Raw genomic sequence first — 18,238 nt, forward strand, 5'->3', positions numbered from 1 at the left:
CCCGTTGGCAGTGACCCTGGGGTGGCCCCAGGTGTGCCACGTCGGCGGTGGCCGGCGGTGGCCGGCGGCTCGACGCCGGCGACGAAAATACGGTGGAGGCGCTCGGGACCTCGCCGAAATCCACGTACAGGCGGCCATTTGGCCCGTGCGTTGGCGCATTCGAACGAGTGAGCAACGCCGCATCCAACGCGGGTGGCCACGCGAGCTGCAATGGCCGGAGCCGCCGCCGGCGACAGGGACGGCGGAGACCTAAAGCACGGCGAACTCACGCGTGATGAAACGGAGGCCAAAACGGGCGGCGCACTACTCCTACGGTGACTACTCGAAGGCACGAACGCGTTGGTGAGCTCGGCGGACCGGGACGAGCCCTACCGTGATGGCTACGAGCTCGACAGCGGAGCCCGCACGCGGCAATGGCGTCACGTCGCCCACAGCTTGCTGCGGCACGTAAACGGAGCTAGGACAGGGAGAGGAAGGGGTGGAGCTCACTATGCGGGCGCAAGGAGGCCCCATGAGTGAACGGGAGCGCAGAGGGAGGCCGCGGTCGACGGGGATCACCGGCAGCCGAGGCGGAAGGGGACGAGGTGGATCCGGCGCTGTGGTGCCTCCCGGCTCCAATGGCGGGCACCGGTCGACATGGAGGACAACGACGGACGCCTACGGCATGTCGGGGGTGCAGGGCGATGACGGTGGCCGCAGGGATGATGGAGAACGGCGGCGAGCACGCTCGGGCAGTGGGGAAGGAGGGAGCGGCGTGGATCTGGGGGGAGAGGGAGAGGCGCAGAGGCCGAGAGGGTGAGCGGGGGCGAGTGGGAGAGGGGCCCGAGGAGGCGGGGGCGCTGGCGACCTTATCCTCTCCGGCGTTGGTGCCGGCGAGGTGGTCGGGCGGGAGCGCGCCCCTGTTCCGACCCGGGTCGGGGGAACAGGGAAGGAGGCGGCAGGGGGAGGCGGGCCGGCGGTTGGCCAGCTGGGCCAGGTGGGCCGGTCTGGCCTGTGAGCTGGGCCGCCTGGTCTAGTGAGGGGGGTTCCTTTTCTTTTCTTTTTTTATTTTTTTTCTATTTTATTTCACTTTAAAATACTTAGGCACTTTCTAAAAAATTGTTTTCTCCACAATAATTACCAGTGCAATATTTGGCACCCACCGAACATTTTTGAAAACTTTGGGTGTTTGTCACTAATTCATTTTTTTGAATTTGAAATGTTTTGAACTAACACTTGATTAGCAACAGTAACAGAGATGACATGGCATCATGAGGAGAGTTTTACTGTAGCCTAATTATCCGGGCGTTACAAATCTCCTCCACTACAAGAAATCTCGTCCCGAGATTTAGGAGGTAGAAGGAAACAGTGCGGGATATTCATCACGCAGGCGATCCTCGTGTTCCCAGGTGGCTTCATCTTCAGAATGGTGCGACCACTGGACTTTGAGGAACTTGATCGCCTTCTGAGGTGTGCGGCGTTCAGCTTGGTCGAGAATGCGGACCGGATGCTCTTTATAGGAGAGGTCCTGCTGCAATTCGAGCACTTCATGATCCACGGCTCGGATTGGGTCCTTCAAGCAACGGCGGAGCTGTGACACGTGGAACACATCGTGAACCTGAGAAAGGTTCGGCGGAAGCTCTAGTTGGTATGCCACTTTTCCACGCCTTTCGAGAATAGTGAATGGGCCAATATAGCGAGGAGCTAGTTTGCCCTTGATCCCGAAGTGGTGAGCACCCTTCATTGGTGTGACTCGAAGATAAGCCTTTTCGCCAGGTTGATAGACCATGTCTTTATGATGACGGTCATACTGACTCTTCTGACGTGACTGAGCAGTCTTGAGATTCTCACGAATAATGCGGACTTGTTCTTCGGCATGTTGGATAATATCCGGACCAAAGGGTGGACGTTCCCCAGTTTCTGACCAGTTCAGAGGGGTTCGGCACTTTCGTCCATATAACACTTAAGGGGGCCATCTTTAGACTAGCTTGATAGCTATTATTATAAGAGAACTCAGCATACGGGAGAGATTCCTCCCATTTCTTGCCGAAGGAAATAACACAAGCTCGAAGCATGTCTTCGAGAACTTGGTTGACACGTTCAACTTGTCCTTGCGACTGAGGATGAAATGCAGTACTGAAAGACAGATGAGTCCCCATAGCTTCTTGGAAACTTGCCCGGAATCTTGAAGTGAATAAGCTGCCACGGTCTGAGCTGATAACCAATGGAATACCGTGGAGTGAAACAATCCTGGACATATAGAGCATTGCCAGCTGACTAGCAGTGATCGTTTCTTTGACCGCCAGAAAATGTGCAACTTTGGAAAGCCGGTCAATGACGACAAGAATAGCATCATTACCTTTCTGTGATTTGGGAAATCCAGTGACGAAGTCCATCTCAACATGGTCCCATTTCCATTCAGGAATAGAGATAGGTTGCAGAGTTCCAGTAGGCCTTTGATGTTCTGCTTTGATACGACGGCAAACGTCACACTCAGCAACATAACGAGCAATGTCTTGCTTCATATTAGACCACCAGAATCTCTGACGGATGTCTTGGTACATCTTTGTACTACCAGGATGGATACATAGAGGCGTATCATGAGCTTCTTTCATAACTTCCTGAGTCATATCCAGGTTTTCTCTGCACATGGCACCACCAGGCGGCCCTTGAAGTACAAAGTGCCATCTTCAGCAATAGTGAAGGATGAGGGCTTTCCTTCTGTGAGGTAGCGCTTAATCTTGTGGGCTTCAGAGTCATATCCCTGTATTCTCTTGATGGAGTCCAAGAGATCTGGTTCGACAGCCAGGGTATTGAGCGAACCCTGGGAAACAACCCGGAGGTTCATCTTGCGAAACTCCTTAGGAGGGGGAGCGAGTGCACCCGGAGGAACAATATGGAGGTTCAGCTTTCTGAATTCTTCAACAAGCGAGGGTTGAACTTTGTGAACCTGGAGGTGGTTGCAGTAAGACTTGCGGCTCAAGGCATCAGCCATTACATTAGCCTTGCCTGGCATATAGGAAATACCCAAGTCAAAGTCTGCAACAATCTCCATCCATCTCTGCTGACGGAGGTTCAGGTCTGGCTGAGTAAACAGATACTTCAGACTTTGGTGGTCAGTGAAGATCTCGCAACGATTACCGAGAAGGTAATGTCGCCACTGCTTCAGCGCATGAATGACAGCAGCAAGTTCGAGGTCATGAACTGGGTAGTTCTCTTCGTGAGGGCGCAATTGCCGAGAGGCATAAGCAATCACTTTGCGGTCTTGCATTAGGACACAGCCTAATCCTTGACGGGAAGCGTCGCAGTAAATGACGAAGTCCTTCTTAGTATCAGGTGGAGCTAGAACTGGGGCAGAAGTCAACTTGTCTTTGAGTGCCTGGAAACTTTCCTGACATTTGTCTGTCCATTGGAACTTGACGCCCTTATGCAACAGGTTAGTCAGAGGCCTGGCGATCTTGGAGAAGTTCTCGACGAATCGACGGCAATAGCTGGCGAGACCGAGAAAACTTCTGACTTGCTTAACGTTCTTGGGAGGAGTCCAATCAAGGATAGCCTGGACTCATTCAGGGTTGACGGCAATACCATCCTTAGAGATGACATGCCCAAGATAGGTTACTTCGGGTAGCCAGAATTCACATTTGGAGAACTTGGCATACAGTTGATGCTCTCGTAGCTTTTCCAGCACAAGACGAAGATGTTCAGCATGTTCCTCTTCGTTCTTGGAAAATACCAGGATATCATCCAGATAAACCACGACGAACTTGTCGAGGTAATCCATGAATATATAGTTCATCAGACGAGAGAAGGTGGCTGGAGCATTGGTTAAACCGAAAGACATGACGGTGTACTCGTATGAACCATATCGAGTCACGAAGGCGGTCTTTGGGATATCCTCTTCGCGAACACGGATCTCGTGGTAACCCAACCTCAAGTCAAGCTTAGAGAACACTGATGAACCCGCCAGTTGATCATACAGATCATTGATCCGAGGAAGAGGGTATTTATTCTGAATGGTAGCTTGGTTTATAGGACGGTAGTCTTGAACTAATCGGTTTGTCCCATCCTTCTTCTTGACAAAGAGAGAAGGTGCTCCCCAAGGAGAGCAACTTGGGCGAATGAATCCTTTGTGAAGAGATTTGTCGATTTCCTCCTTAAGCTCAAGGAGTTCATGCGGCGGCATCTTGTAGGGTCGCTTGGCTATAGGAGTGGTGCCTGGTTTCAAGTCGATGATGAATTCGACAGCTCTAGCAGGGGGAATCCCTGGAAGTTCTTCAGGAAAGACGTCGAGGAATTCACGCACGACGGGAATGTTTTCAATCCCCTCGAGTGGTGCAGCGTTCAATGCATTCAATGCATAGAGCCTGGCCTCGGCATTTTGCACCAGATGAGCTTGGTAAGTAACTATTTCATCTGAAGGGTGAAGTAGATGGACGGTCTTAGTGGCGCAAACTATAGAAGCAGTATGCTCTTTCAACCAATCCATCCCCAAAATGAGGTCGATGTTAGACGACTTTAGGATAATGGGAGAGGCATAGAATTCCAGCCCTTCGATTTCCACAGGGACGTCGATGCCAACCAGGGAGGTTTGACACTGTCCCACGGGGGTTTTGACCACTACCGAGGTGTTCATCTCCTCACATTTAACGTCGTGCTTATATGCAAAATCTTCTGACATGAATGAATGCGATGCACCTGTATCAAATAAAACGGATGCTGGTACTGAATTTATGAGGAGTGTACCCATCACAGTAGCAGGCTGGTCTTGAGCTTCGTTCAGATCAACGTGGTTGGCATGAGCACGACCATAAGACTTAGCATTGTTGTTGCGGGGCTGGTTGTTACCAAGGCCAGCTGCGGGAAGGGCAAGTTGATTCTGATTCTGATTGCAGTCCCTGGCACGGTGACCTGGTTGACCACACCTGTAGCACAGACCATTATTGGGAGTGGGAACAGGAGCTTGGGATGGTGGAGCGGGAAGTCTTGGCTGCCTAGATGGTGGTGGAGGCAGACGAGGTGCAGCATAGGTCTGCCTTGGGGCAGATGCATTTGGACGGTACATGCTGTTCGGGATCCATATCTTACGCTTCTGCGAGGGCGGGCCCGAAGATGAGCCCGTGTCACGGTTGCGCCTGTGAGAGCTCTGGTATTCCTGCAGACCAGTTTCGACATTGATGGCCTTGTTCACCAAGGTGGCGAAATCAGCAAAGTCATGCACTAGAAGTGCGAGCTTGATGTCAGCTTGAAGGCCGTCACGGAACTTCTCCTGTCTACGGGCATCAGTTGCGATGTCCTCTTCAGCATAGCGGGACAAGTCCAGAAACTCCCGCTGATAAGCTTCAACAGTTTTGTTGCCTTGGGTGAGGTTGCGGAACTCACGCTTCTTCCGGTCCATGACTCCCTGAGGAATGAAGCGGGCACGGAAAGCAGCTTGGAAGTCTGGCCAGGTGATGATTGTTCCAGCTGGCAGAGTACGCCTGTGGCTGTCCCACCATTGAGCTGCGGGTCCCTTCAGGAAGAAGGAAGCAAAGGTGACATAGCTGGCAGGGGCTACATCGGCAGACTCCATCTCATAGGTGATGTCACGGAGCCAGTCATCAGCATCCAGAGGCTGAGTTGAGCTGCGGTACACAGTTGGGTTGAGGCGCAAGAATTCCTGCAGAGTTACTGGGGTTGGCTGCTGGTTCATATTGGGGCGAGGAAACTGAGCCATCATATTTTCCATGAATTGGCGGTTCAGTTCGAACTGTTGGATCATACCAGCCATGTACTCAGGTGGTGGTGGGGCATTGCCACCACTACCACGACCACCTGGTCTAACCATCCTGCTAATATATAACAGGGGTAGTTCAGCATTGAGAAATTTGCAAAGACAAGAATCATTCATGATGAAACATGCATAATGAAAGGAGCACGATAGCTATTACATAGTAGTCGGCATAACTTACAAAAGGGGTCATGCATAGAGTTCAGTACACGAGTTCAGTACATAGACTAAAACACCATAGGCGACACACAGGCTCGCGGCGAATGCATCTAACACTAACAAGCAAGCTTACATCAGTCCCAAGAGGTACTGTGGAGGTAGGTGTAGCCTGAAAGCTGGTAGTGTCGCATCGGGAACTCCACGTCAACAACCTAGGGTCCGCGAATACTCTGGTGCAGAACCTGACGCTCAGGTGGCAGAAGAGGACCAAGTGCGGGAGAGTAGCCTCCCACATCTGGACAGCCGACACCCTGGGGCATCACAGTCCTGGCTGGGTAGATCGCAGAACGGGGCAGCTCTCTAGATTGGACAAAGGGGTGCAACAGCGTCAGAGCACGGTAAAGGTGCTGACGGGTGGTGTACAACTCGTGGTGAAGAGCTCGGTTAGCTCGATCCAGCCCATCAGCATGCAGAACCAGGTTCTGATGGTAGAAGGGCTCTCGGGTGACAGTGGAGTAGGCAGCAGTATAGTATCCCTCCGCACCAACATCAGATGCGATAGCAATGTGCCTGAAAGGGGAGGTGTCCAACTCCCGATACTCTCCACGAAGACGTGTCAGAGCAGCATAAGCAGCATCGTGGACAGCCATATCGATGGTCACTCCAACACCATGAGCGGTGTGCAGCACAGTAGTGGAGTCATACTCCCGAGAGTAGAGGTGGACGATGGCACGGTACTGCTCCTGGTTAAAGTCCTGGTACTCCTCGTAGACGGTGTACTCAGGGTGCCAGCGATAACCCAGATAGGTCATCATCTCAGCTAGCACAGCAGGTGATCCCGAGGCACCAATGGCCGTCGTGTGGCGCACGACCTGCCTCGTGGGTTCCATCTGAAAGCAAAGATGTTTCAAAGGAGTTAAATGACGGTGTGGGAATTGTTCAAAATACTATTCTAAGAAATAACTATGGCTTATCCAACTTTGGGGTGAATGTGGTCACGGGATCCTAGTGTTAGAGTTAGTAAATTCGTTTAACCCGAGTAGAAGAGAGTTCAGAGTCCCAGAGTAAAGGTCGAGGAGTAAAAGATCCTAGTACCACCCAATGGCGACGTGGGCCCGTAAGACACACAGCCATGTTAGTAAAAGTTTTGTAATGTCTAGACTCGACTTCGGCCAAGGAGTGTGGAAGGGGGATTCCTACAGGCAGTCGGCTCTGATACCAACTTGTGACGCCCCCGATTCAATCGTACACTAATCATGCACGCAAACGTGTACGATCAAGATCAGGGACTCACGGGAAGATATCACAACACAACTCTAAAACATAAATAAGTCATACAAGCATCATAATACAAGCCAGGGGCCTAGAGGGCTCGAATACAAGTGCTTGATCATAGACGAGTCAGCGGAAGCAACAATATCTGAGTACAGACATAAGTTAAACAAGTTTGCCTTAAGAAGGCTAGCACAAACTGGGATACAGATCGAAAGAGGCGCAGGCCTCCTGCCTGGGATCCTCCTAACTACTCCTGGTCGTCGTCAGCGGGCTGCACGTAGTAGTAGGCACCTCCGGTGTAGTAGGAGTCATCGTCGACGGTGGCGTCTGGCTCCTGGGCTCCAGCATCTGGTTGCGACAACCAGGTAGAAAGGAAAGGGGGAAAAGAGGGAGAAAAGCAACCGTGAGTACTCATCCAAAGTACTCACAAGCAAGGAGCTACACTACATATGCATGGTTATATGTGTAAAGGGCCATATCGGTGGACTGAACTGCAGAATGCCAGAATAAGGGGGGATAGCTAGTCATGTCGAAGACTACGCTTCTGGCAGCCTCCATCTTGCAGCATGTAGAAGAGAGTAGATTGAAGTCCTCCAAGTAGCATCGCATAGCATAATCCTACCCGGCGATCCCCTCCTCGTCGCCCTGTTAGAGAGCGATCACCGGGTTGTATCTGGCACTTGGAAGGGTGTGTTTTATTAAGTATCCGGTTCTAGTTGTCATAAGGTCAAGGTACAACTCCGGGTCGTCCTTTTACCGAGGGACACGGCTATTCGAATAGATAAACTTCCCTGCAGGGGTGCACCACATAACCCAACACGCTCGATCCCATTTGGCCGGACACACTTTTCTGGGTCATGCCCGGCCGCGGAAGATCAACACGTCGCAGCCCCACCTAGGCACAACAGAGAGGTCAGCACGCCGGTCTAAATCCTATGCGCGCAGGGGTCTGGGCCCATCGCCCATTGCACACCTGCACGTTGCGTACGCGGCCGGAAGCAGACCTAGCCCCCTTAATACAAGTGCGAGCTTACGGTCCAATGCGGCGCGCGCCGCTCGGTCGCTGACGTCACGAAGGCTTCGGCTGATACCACGACGTCGAGTGCCCATAACTGTTCCTGCGTAGTTGGTTAGTGCGTATAGACCAAATGGCCAGACTCAGATCAAATACCAAGAACTCGTTAAGCGTGTTATTTTGAAGTAACCGCGGACGCCGTCCAGGCCAGGCCCACCTCTCGCCTAGGTGGTCTCAACCTGCCCTGTCGCTCCGCCACAAGATCCACTCGCGGGTACTCCTACGAGCCGACCCGACTTTAGTCACCACAGGTGTCATGTATAGAGTATATAAGTATATACCCGTGATCACCGCCCAAGTGATCACGGCCCGATAGTATAGCACAACAGACGGACAAGAATGTAGGGCCACTGATGGAAAACTAGCATCCTATACTAAGCATGTAGGATTGCAGGTAAAGGTAACAACAGTAGTAGCAAGGATAGGCTATGCATCAGGATAGGATTAACGGAAAGCAGTAACATGCTACACTACTCTAATGCAAGCAGTATAGAGAAGAATAGGCGATATCTGGTGATCAAGGGGGGGGCTTGCCTGATTGCTCTGGCAAGAAGGAGGGGTCGTCAACAGCGTAGTCGGTCGGGGCACCAGCAGCGGCGTCGGTCTCGTAGTCTACCGGAGAGAAGAGGGGGAAGAAACAATGAATACAATGCAAACAGATGCATGACGATGCATGACATGACAAAGCGTGATACTAGGTGTGCCCAACGCGGTACTAGGTGATACCGGCAAAGGGGGGGGAACATCCGGGAAAGTATTCCCGATGTTTCGCGTTTTCGGACAAATGGACCGGAGGTGAAATGTTGCAGGTTCACTATGCTAGGGACGTGTGGTGAATGAACGGGCTGCGTATCCGGATTTGTCTCGTCGTTCTGAGCAACTTTCATGTAGAAAGTATTTTCATCCGAGTTACGAATTATTTTATATGATTTTCTAAAGATTTAATCATTTTCTGGAATTACTCAAATTAACAGAAAAGGAATATGACGTCAGCATGACGTATGAGTGATGTCAGCAGTCAACAGTACGGTTGACCAGGTCAAACTGACACGGGGGACCCACCTGTCATAGACAGTGGGTTAAACAGAGTTCAAACTAATCTAATTTAGTTAGTAAAACTACTGGGCCCACCTGTCAGTGTCTATTTAACTAAACTAATTAGTTTTAATTATAAAAATGTTTATTTGGATAATTAACCGAAGGGGGGCCCACACGTTAGTGTCACTGGGCAGCCCAGTCAGACCCAGTCAACTGGGGCCCACAGGGCCCGCTGGCAGTGACCCTGGGGTGGCCCGAGGTGTGCCACGTCGGCGACGAAAATACGGCGGAGGCGCTCGGGACCTCGCCGGAATCCACGTACAGGGGGCCATTTGGCCCGTGCGTTGGCGCGTTCGAACGAGTGAGCAACGCCGCATCCAACACGGGTGGCCACGCGAGCTGCGATGGCCGCAGCCGCCGCCGGCGACAGGGACGGCGGAGACCCGAAGCACGGAGAACTCGCGCACGATGAAACGGAGGCCAAAATGGGCGGCGCGCTACTCCTACGGCGAATACTCGAAGCCACGAACGCGTTGGTGAGCTCGGCGGACCGGGACGAGCCCTACCGTGATGGCTACGAGCTCGACAGCGGAGCCCGGGCGCGGCAATGGCGTCGTATCGCGCACAGATTCCTGCGGCGCGTAAACGGAGCTAGGACGGGGAGAGGAAGGGGTGGAGCTCACCGTGCGGGCGCAAGAAGGCCCCGTGAGTGAACGGGAGCGCAGAGGGAGGCCGCGGTCGACGGGGATCACCGCCGGCCGAGGCGGAAGGGGACGAGGTGGGTCTGGCGCTGTGGTGCCTCCCGGCTCCAACGGCGGGCACCGGTCGACGTGGAGGACGACGACGGACGCCTACGGCATGTTGGGGGTGCAGGGCGATGACGGTGGCCGCGGGGACGACGGAGAAAGGCGGCGAGCACGCTCGGGCAGTGGGGAAGGAGGGAGCGGCGTGGATCTGGGGGGGAGAGGGAGAGGCGCAGAGGCCGAGAGGGTGAGCGGGGGCGAGTGGGAGAGGGGCCCGAGGAGGCGGGGGCGCTGGCGACCTTATCCTCTCCGGCGTCGGTGCCGGCGAGGTGGTCGGGCGGGAGCGCGCCCCTGTTCCGACCCGGGTCGGGGGAACAGGGAAGGAGGCGGCAGGGGGAGGCGGGCCGGCGGTTGGCCAGGTGGGCCAGGTGGGCCAGTCTGGCCTGTGAGCTGGGCCGCCTGGTCCAGTGAGGGGGGGTTCCTTTTCTTTTCTTTTCTTTATTTTTCTTTTCTGTTTTATTTCACTTTAAAATACTTAGGCACTTTCTAAAAAATTGTTTTCTCCACAATAATTACAAGTGCAATATTTGGCACCCACCGAACATTTTTGTTTTGACTTTTGAAAACTTTGGGTGTTTGTCACTAATTCATTTTTTTGAATTTGAAATGTTTTGAACTAACACTTGATTAGCAACAGTAACAGAGATGACATGGCATCATCAGGAGAGTTTTACTGTAGCCTAATTATCCGGGCGTTACATGAAGCCTGTCGGAGGTCATGGAAGATTCTGACTTTGCTAAGCTCTGAAGATGATCTTTGCGAAGATGGCTTCACTGAGCGCTACAAGTTTGATTCCACGCCTCCCCGCAATGTCGTCTTGCACCGTACTCCTTCCTTAGAAGACCTAGAGTATTCCTCCTCGGCTGCAACGCTTAATGCAAGAGTCGTCGATGACGAAGATGATGCTACTTCTCCAACCACTACTTCACCACGTCTCGACCTGCAGCAAGCCCCTCTGCACCACCGGACTCCAACGTCGACCCTGCACCTTCATCTTCTCCCGATGGGAACGAGTAGATGCTCTATGTCTTCAAACCTTTTTGGTCCTTACTGACAAAAGGGGGAGAAGCATATGAGTTGATAGTCTTCAGGCGGGTCCATATGGGTGGTTGCCTTATATTTTGCCAAGTGGTTACAACTCTCGTTTTGATACTTTTGGTTCTTTGGGTTGTAACACTTAAACTTGATGGTCGTCTGCTACTTCGGTTGCTATTCTGTGATGCGATGATAAATTCCGCATGAAGTCATTCCGCAGACGTCCATTTTTCATTATGCATGTCATTATCTTTGTTATACCTTTATATGCATGATGAATTGTCTTCTTACGTTGAAAAGGATCTCCACAAAGTAAAACCTGCCATGTGCATTTGCATTCAAATGCAAACTATCTATATGCACATCTTCAGGGGGAGCCTTTTGCCACTTATGAAGACAATACCTTAATCCTTACAATTTCACATACTTTTATCCCCGTTGAAAACTTCAACCAGTTTGTCATCAATCACCAAAAAGGGGGAGATTGTAAGTGCATCTAGTGCCACCCCTAGTTGGTTTTGGAGTATTGACGACAAACTTGGTTGAGGGACTAATGTGTTTGTGAGAATTGCAGGATAACACTGGTAGTAGCCCCTCATTGATTCGGTTTACCTACCGGAGATGACCCCTAAAAATGTGTGAAGACATTGAAGACAATGGTGGTCTGTGAAGATATTCACAATGAAGACTATGACATGAGAAGAGATTGCATGAAGACTATGGAGTGCGAAGACATAGTTGTTTCGTAGTTTCCTTTTCTTCTTTGTTGAGTCATAGGAACCACCGCACTGTTAAGTGGGGTCCAAGTGAACAAGGTCAGAGTGACTGAAGTGATGCTCAACCAAATCTTATGTCTTCGAGCGAAGACAATGAGAGCAAATCTTATCCAGAGCTGGATAAGTCAGCTTTACTTGTAGCCCAAGTCAAGCTGCCGCGTGTGTTTGAAATCTGACCGTTGGACATGTGTCAGTTCCTTAGTGACCCAGGGTCATTTCGGACAAATCAGGTCGTGTTGCCTCCTGGCTATAAATAGCCCACCCCCTACACCATAAATTGGTGGCTGCTCAGAGTTAGTGCACGGCTTTTGTCGTTTGAGAGCAACCCACCTCCGAAGCATTTGATAGAAAGATCCTTGCGAGGACAAAGCCCAAAACACCCAGAGCCAAAGAGTGTTAGGCATCACTGAAGTCTTTCTGTCCGCGTGACCTGAAGCCTTGTTACACTTGAGGACTGTGAATCCTCCAGCCGGTTAAGCATCCTGTTCTGAGCATCCAATAGTCATTGTGGATTGCCGGTGAACGAAGTCTGTGAAGGTTTGGAAGTCTACCTTGAAGACTTACCAGAGTGATTGGGCGAGGACTAAGTGTCCTTAGCTCAAGGGGAATAAGGTGAAGACGCAGTCTTCTGAGTTCAATCTCAGCCTCCCTAACCAGACGTACAGTTGTCACAGCAACTGGAACTGTTCCAACAAATCCCTGTCCTCTCGAAGCTACTGGTTCCATCTTCTCACACTCTTTACCTATAGTTTGTCTTCATGAAGTCATTGCCTGCTTGCTTTATCTGATTGACTTCACTGTGTGACGACTATTGTTGTTTGGCTTCATACTATCTTCCATCCCGATCTATTCTACCTAGCTGCTAATAGTCTTCGTACTTTCACTTCATTACTTACTTGACTATGGCTTGTCTAGTGTAGTCTACCTTCCGCTGCATATCAATAGGCTCATTTCTATCCTTTGTCTTCAAAGCCCCCGTGTTTTGAAGACTTTCATCAAAATCGCCTATTCACCCCCCCCCCTCTAGTCGATAACTAGCACTTTCATGATAGAAGGTGTACCCAACAGTCTCCTTTGGGTATCCTATGAAGACACATTTCTCCGATTTGGGTTCGAGCTTATCAGGTTGAAGCTTTTTCACATAAGCATCGCAGCCCCAAACTTTAAGAAACGACAACTTTGATTTCTTGCCAAACCACAGTTCATATGTTGTTGTCTCAAAGGATTTAGATGGTGCCCTATTTAACGTGAATGCAGCCGTCTCTAAAGCATAACCCCAAAACGATAGCGGAAAATCAGTAAGAGACATCATAGATCGCACCATATCTAATAAAGTGCAGTTACGACGTTTGGACACACCATTACGCTGTGGTGTTCTAGGTGGCGTGAGTTGCGAAACTATTCCGCATTGTTTCAAATGAAGACCAAACTCGTAACTGAAATATTCACCTCCACGATCAGATTGTAGAAACTTTATTTTCTTGTTACGATGATTTTCCACTTCACTCTGAAATTCTTTGAACTTTTCAAATGTTTCAGACTTATGTTTCATCAAGTAGATATACCCATATCTGCTCAAATACTCTGTGAAGGTCAAAAAATAATGATACCCGCCGCGAGCCTCAACACTCATTGGACCGCATACATCAGTATGTATTATTTCCAACAAGTCAGTTGCTCGCTCCATTGTTCCGGAGAACGGAGTCTTAGTCATCTTCCCCATGAGGCATGGTTCGCAAGCATCAAGTGATTCATAATCAAGTGATTCCAAAACCCATCAGCATGGAGTTTCTTCATGCTCTTTACACCAATATGACCTAAACGGCAGTGCCACAAAGAAGTTGCACTATCATTATTAAACTTATATCTTTTGGTTTCAATACTATGAATATGTGTATCACTACTATCGAGATTAAATAAAAATAGACCACTCATCAAGGGTGCATGACCATAAAAGATATTACTCATATAAATAGAACAACCATTATTCTCTGATTTAAATGAATAACCGTCTCGCATCAAACAAGATCTAGATATAATGTTCATGCTTAACGCTGGCACCAAATAACAATTATTCAGGTCTAAAACTAATCCCGAAGGTAGATGTAGAGGTAGCGTGCCAACGGCGATCACATCGACTTTGGAACCATTTCCCACGCGCATCGTCACCTCGTCCTTAGCCAATCTTTGCTTAATCCGTAGCCCCTGTTTTGAGTTGCAAATATGAGCAACAGAACCAGTATCAAATACTCAGGCGCTACTACGAGCATTAGTAAGGTACACATCAATAATATGTATATCAAATATACCTTTCACTTTGCCATCCTTCTTATCCGCCAAATACTTGGGGTAGTTCCGCTTCCAGTGAACAGTCCCTTTGCAGTAGAAGCACTCAGTCTCAGGCTTAGGTCTAGACTTGGGCTTCTTCACTTGGGCAGCAATTTGCTTGCCATTCTTCTTGAAGTTCCCCTTCTTCCCTTTACCCTTTTTCTTGAAACTGGTGGTCTTGTTAACCATCAACACTTGATGCTCCTTCTTGATTTCTACCTCCGCAGCCTTTAGCATCGCGAAGAGCTCGGGAATTGTCTTATACATCCCTTGCATATTATAGTTCATCACGAAGCTTTTGTACCTTGGTGGCAGTGATTGAAGAACTCTGTCAATGACACTATCAACCAGAAGATTAACTCCTAGTTGAGTCAAGTGATTATGATACCCAGACATTTTGAGTATATGTTCACTGACAGAACTATTCTCCTCCATTTTGCAGCTGTAGAACTTATTAGAGACATCATATCTCTCAATCTGGGCATTTGCTTGAAATATTAACTTCAACTCCTGTAACATCTCATATGCTCCATGACGTTCAAAAAGTCGTTGAAGTCCCGGTTCTAAGCCGTAAAGCATGGCACACTGAACTATCGAGTAGTCATCAGCTTTGCTCTGCCAGGCGTTCATAACGTCCGGCGTTGCTCCTGCAGCGGGTCTTGCACCTAGCGGTGCTTCCAGGACGTAATTCTTCTGTGCAGCAATGAGGATAATCCTCAAGTTACGGACCCAGTCCGTGTAGTTGCTACCATCATCTTTCAACTTAGCTTTCTCTAGGAACGAATTAAAATCAACAGAACAGTAGCACGGGCCATTTATCTACAACAAACATAGAGATGCAAAATACTATCAGGTACTAAGTTCATGATAAATTAGAGTTCAATTAGTCATATTACTTAAGAACTCCCACTTAGATAGACATCCCTCTAATCATCTCAGTGATCACGTGATCCATATCAACTAAACCATGTCCAATCATCACGTGAGATGGAGTAGTTTTCAATGGTGAACATCACTATGTTGATCATATCTACTATATGATTCACGCTCGACCTTTCGGTCTCAGTGTTCCGAGGCCATATCCGCATATGCTAGGCTCGTCAAGTTCAACCCGAGTATTCTGCGTGTGCAAAACTGGCTTGCACATGTTGTATGTAAACGTAGACCTTATCACACCCGATCATCACGTGGCGTCTCGGCACGACAAACTGTCGCAATGGTGCATACTCAGGGAGAACACTTGTACCTTGAAATTTAGTGAGAGATCATCTTATAATGCTACCGCTGTACTAAGTAAAATACGATGCATAAAAGATAAACATCACATGCAATCAATATAAGTGATATGATATGGCCATCATCATCTTGTGCCTTTGATCTCCATGTCCAAAGCACCGTCATGATCACCATCGTCACCGTCTTGACATCTTGATCTCCATCGAAGCATCGTTGTCGTCTCGCCAACTATTGCTTCTACGACTATCGGTACCGCTTAGTGATAAAGTAAAGCAATTACATGGCAATTGAATTTCATACAATAAAGCAACAACCGTATGGCTCCTGCCAGTTGTCGATAACTCTTACAAAACATGATCATCTCATACAACAATTTATATATCATGATGTCTTGACCATATCACATCAGAGCAAGCCCTGCAAAAACAAGTTAGACGTCCTCTACTTTGTTGTTGCAAGTTTTACGTGGCTGCTATGGGCTTAGCAAGAACCGTTCTTACCTAGGCATCAAAACCAAAATAATTTTTCGTCAAGTGTGCTATTTTAACCTTCAACAAGGACTGGGCGTAGTCACACTCGATTCAACTAAAGTTGGAGAAACAGACACCCACTAGCCACCTGTGTGCGAAGCACGGTGGTAGAACCAGTCTCATGAACGCGGTCATGTAATGTCGGTCTGGGCCACTTCATCCAACAATACCGCCGAATCAAAATATGACAAGCTAGTAAGCAGTATGACTATTATCGCCCACAACTCTTTGTGTTCTACTCGTGCATATAACATCTACGCATAGACCTGGCTCGGATGCCACTGTTCGGGAACGTAGTATTTCAAAAAAATTCCTACGATCACGCAAGATCTATCTAGGAGAAGCATAGCAACGAGCGGGGAGAGTGTGTCCACGTACCCTCGTAGACCGAAAGCGGAAGCGTTTAGTAATGCGGTTGATGTAGTCGAACGTCTTCGCGATCCAACCGATCCAAGTACCGAACGCACGGCACCTCCGCGATCTGCACACGTTCAGCTCGGTGACGTCCCTCGAACTCTTGATCCAGTTGAGGCCGAGGGAGAGTTTCGTCAGCACGACGGCATGGTGACGGTGATGATGAAGTTACCGGCGCAGGGCTTCGCCTAAGCACTACGACGATATGACTGAGGTGTAAAACTATGGAGGGGGGCACCGCACACGGCTAAAGATCAACTTGTGTGTCTATGGGGTGCCCCCTCCCCCGTATATAAAGGAGGGAGGGAGGAGGCCGGCCGGCCAGCCCTAGGGGGCGTGCCCAAGGAGGGGAGTCACACTAGGACTCCAAGTCCTAGTAGGATTCCACCAAGAGGGAGAGGGGGGAAGGAAGGAGAGGGAGAGGGAGTAGGAAAGGGGGGTGCCGCCCCCTTCCCTTGTCCTATTCGGACTCCAAGGAGGGCGTGCGGCCTGCCCTGGCTGCCCTCCTCTCTCTCCAATAGGGCCCATGGTGGCCCATTAGTTCCCCCATGGGGTTCCGGTAACCCCTCCGGCACTCCGGTTTTACCTGAAACAATCTGGAACACTTCTGGTGTCCGAATAACATGGTCCAATATATCAATCTTTATGTCTCTACCATTTCGAGACTCCTCGTCATGTCTGTGATCTCATCCGAGACTCCGAACAACCTTCGGTACATCAAATCACATAAACTCATAATACGAATCGTCATCGAACGTTAAGCGTGCGGACCCTACGGGTTCGAGAACTATGTAGACATGACCGAGACACATCTCTGGTCAATAACCAATAGCGGAACCTGGATGCTCATATTGGCTCCTACATATTCTACGAAGATCTTTATCGGTCAAACCGCATAACAACATACGTTGTTCCCTTTTGTCATCGGTATGTTACTTGCCCGAGATTCGATCATCGGTATCACCATACCTAGTTCAATCTCGTCACCGGCAAGTCTCTTTATTCGTTCCGTAACGCATCATCCCGCAACTAACTCATTAATCACATTGCTTGCAAGGCTTATAGTGATGTGCATTACCGAGAGGGCCCAGAGATACCTCTCCGACAATCGGAGTGACAAATCGTAATCTCGATCTATGCCAACTCAACAAACACCATCGAGACACCTGTAGAGCATCTTTATAATCACCCAGTTATGTTGTGACGTTTGATAGCACACTAAGTGTTCCTACGGTATTCGGGAGTTGCATAAACTCATAGTCAAAGGAACATGTATAAGTCATGAAGAAAGCCATAGCAATAAACTAAACGATCATAGTGCTAAGCTAACGGATGGGTCTTGTCCATCACATCATTCTCTAATGATGTGATCCCGTTCATCAAATGACAACACATGTCTATGGCTAGGAAACTTAACCATCTTTGGTTAACGAGCTAGTCTAGTAGAGGCATACTAGGGACACTCTATTTGTCTATGTATTCACACATGTGCTAAGTTTCCGATTAATACAATTCTAGCATGAATAATAAACATTTATCATGATATAAGGAAATATAAATAACAACTTTATTATTGCTTCTAGGGCATATTTCCTTCAGAATCATCGCAAACGGAGGCCCACACACACCACAACACACCTGGGCGCGCCCCAGGCCCCATGCGCGTGGTGGTGGGTTGTGCTCACCTCATACATCCATTGGGGCTCTACTTCGGGCGCAAGGAAGCTTATATGCGGAAAGAAATCATGTTAAAATCTCAGCGCAATCGGAGTTACGGATCTCCCAGAATATAAGAAACGGTTTTTAGCCAGATCAGGGGAAC

Source organism: Triticum aestivum, chromosome 2D, assembly GCF_018294505.1.
Source record: "Triticum aestivum cultivar Chinese Spring chromosome 2D, IWGSC CS RefSeq v2.1, whole genome shotgun sequence".
Classification (NCBI taxonomy): domain Eukaryota; kingdom Viridiplantae; phylum Streptophyta; class Magnoliopsida; order Poales; family Poaceae; genus Triticum; species Triticum aestivum.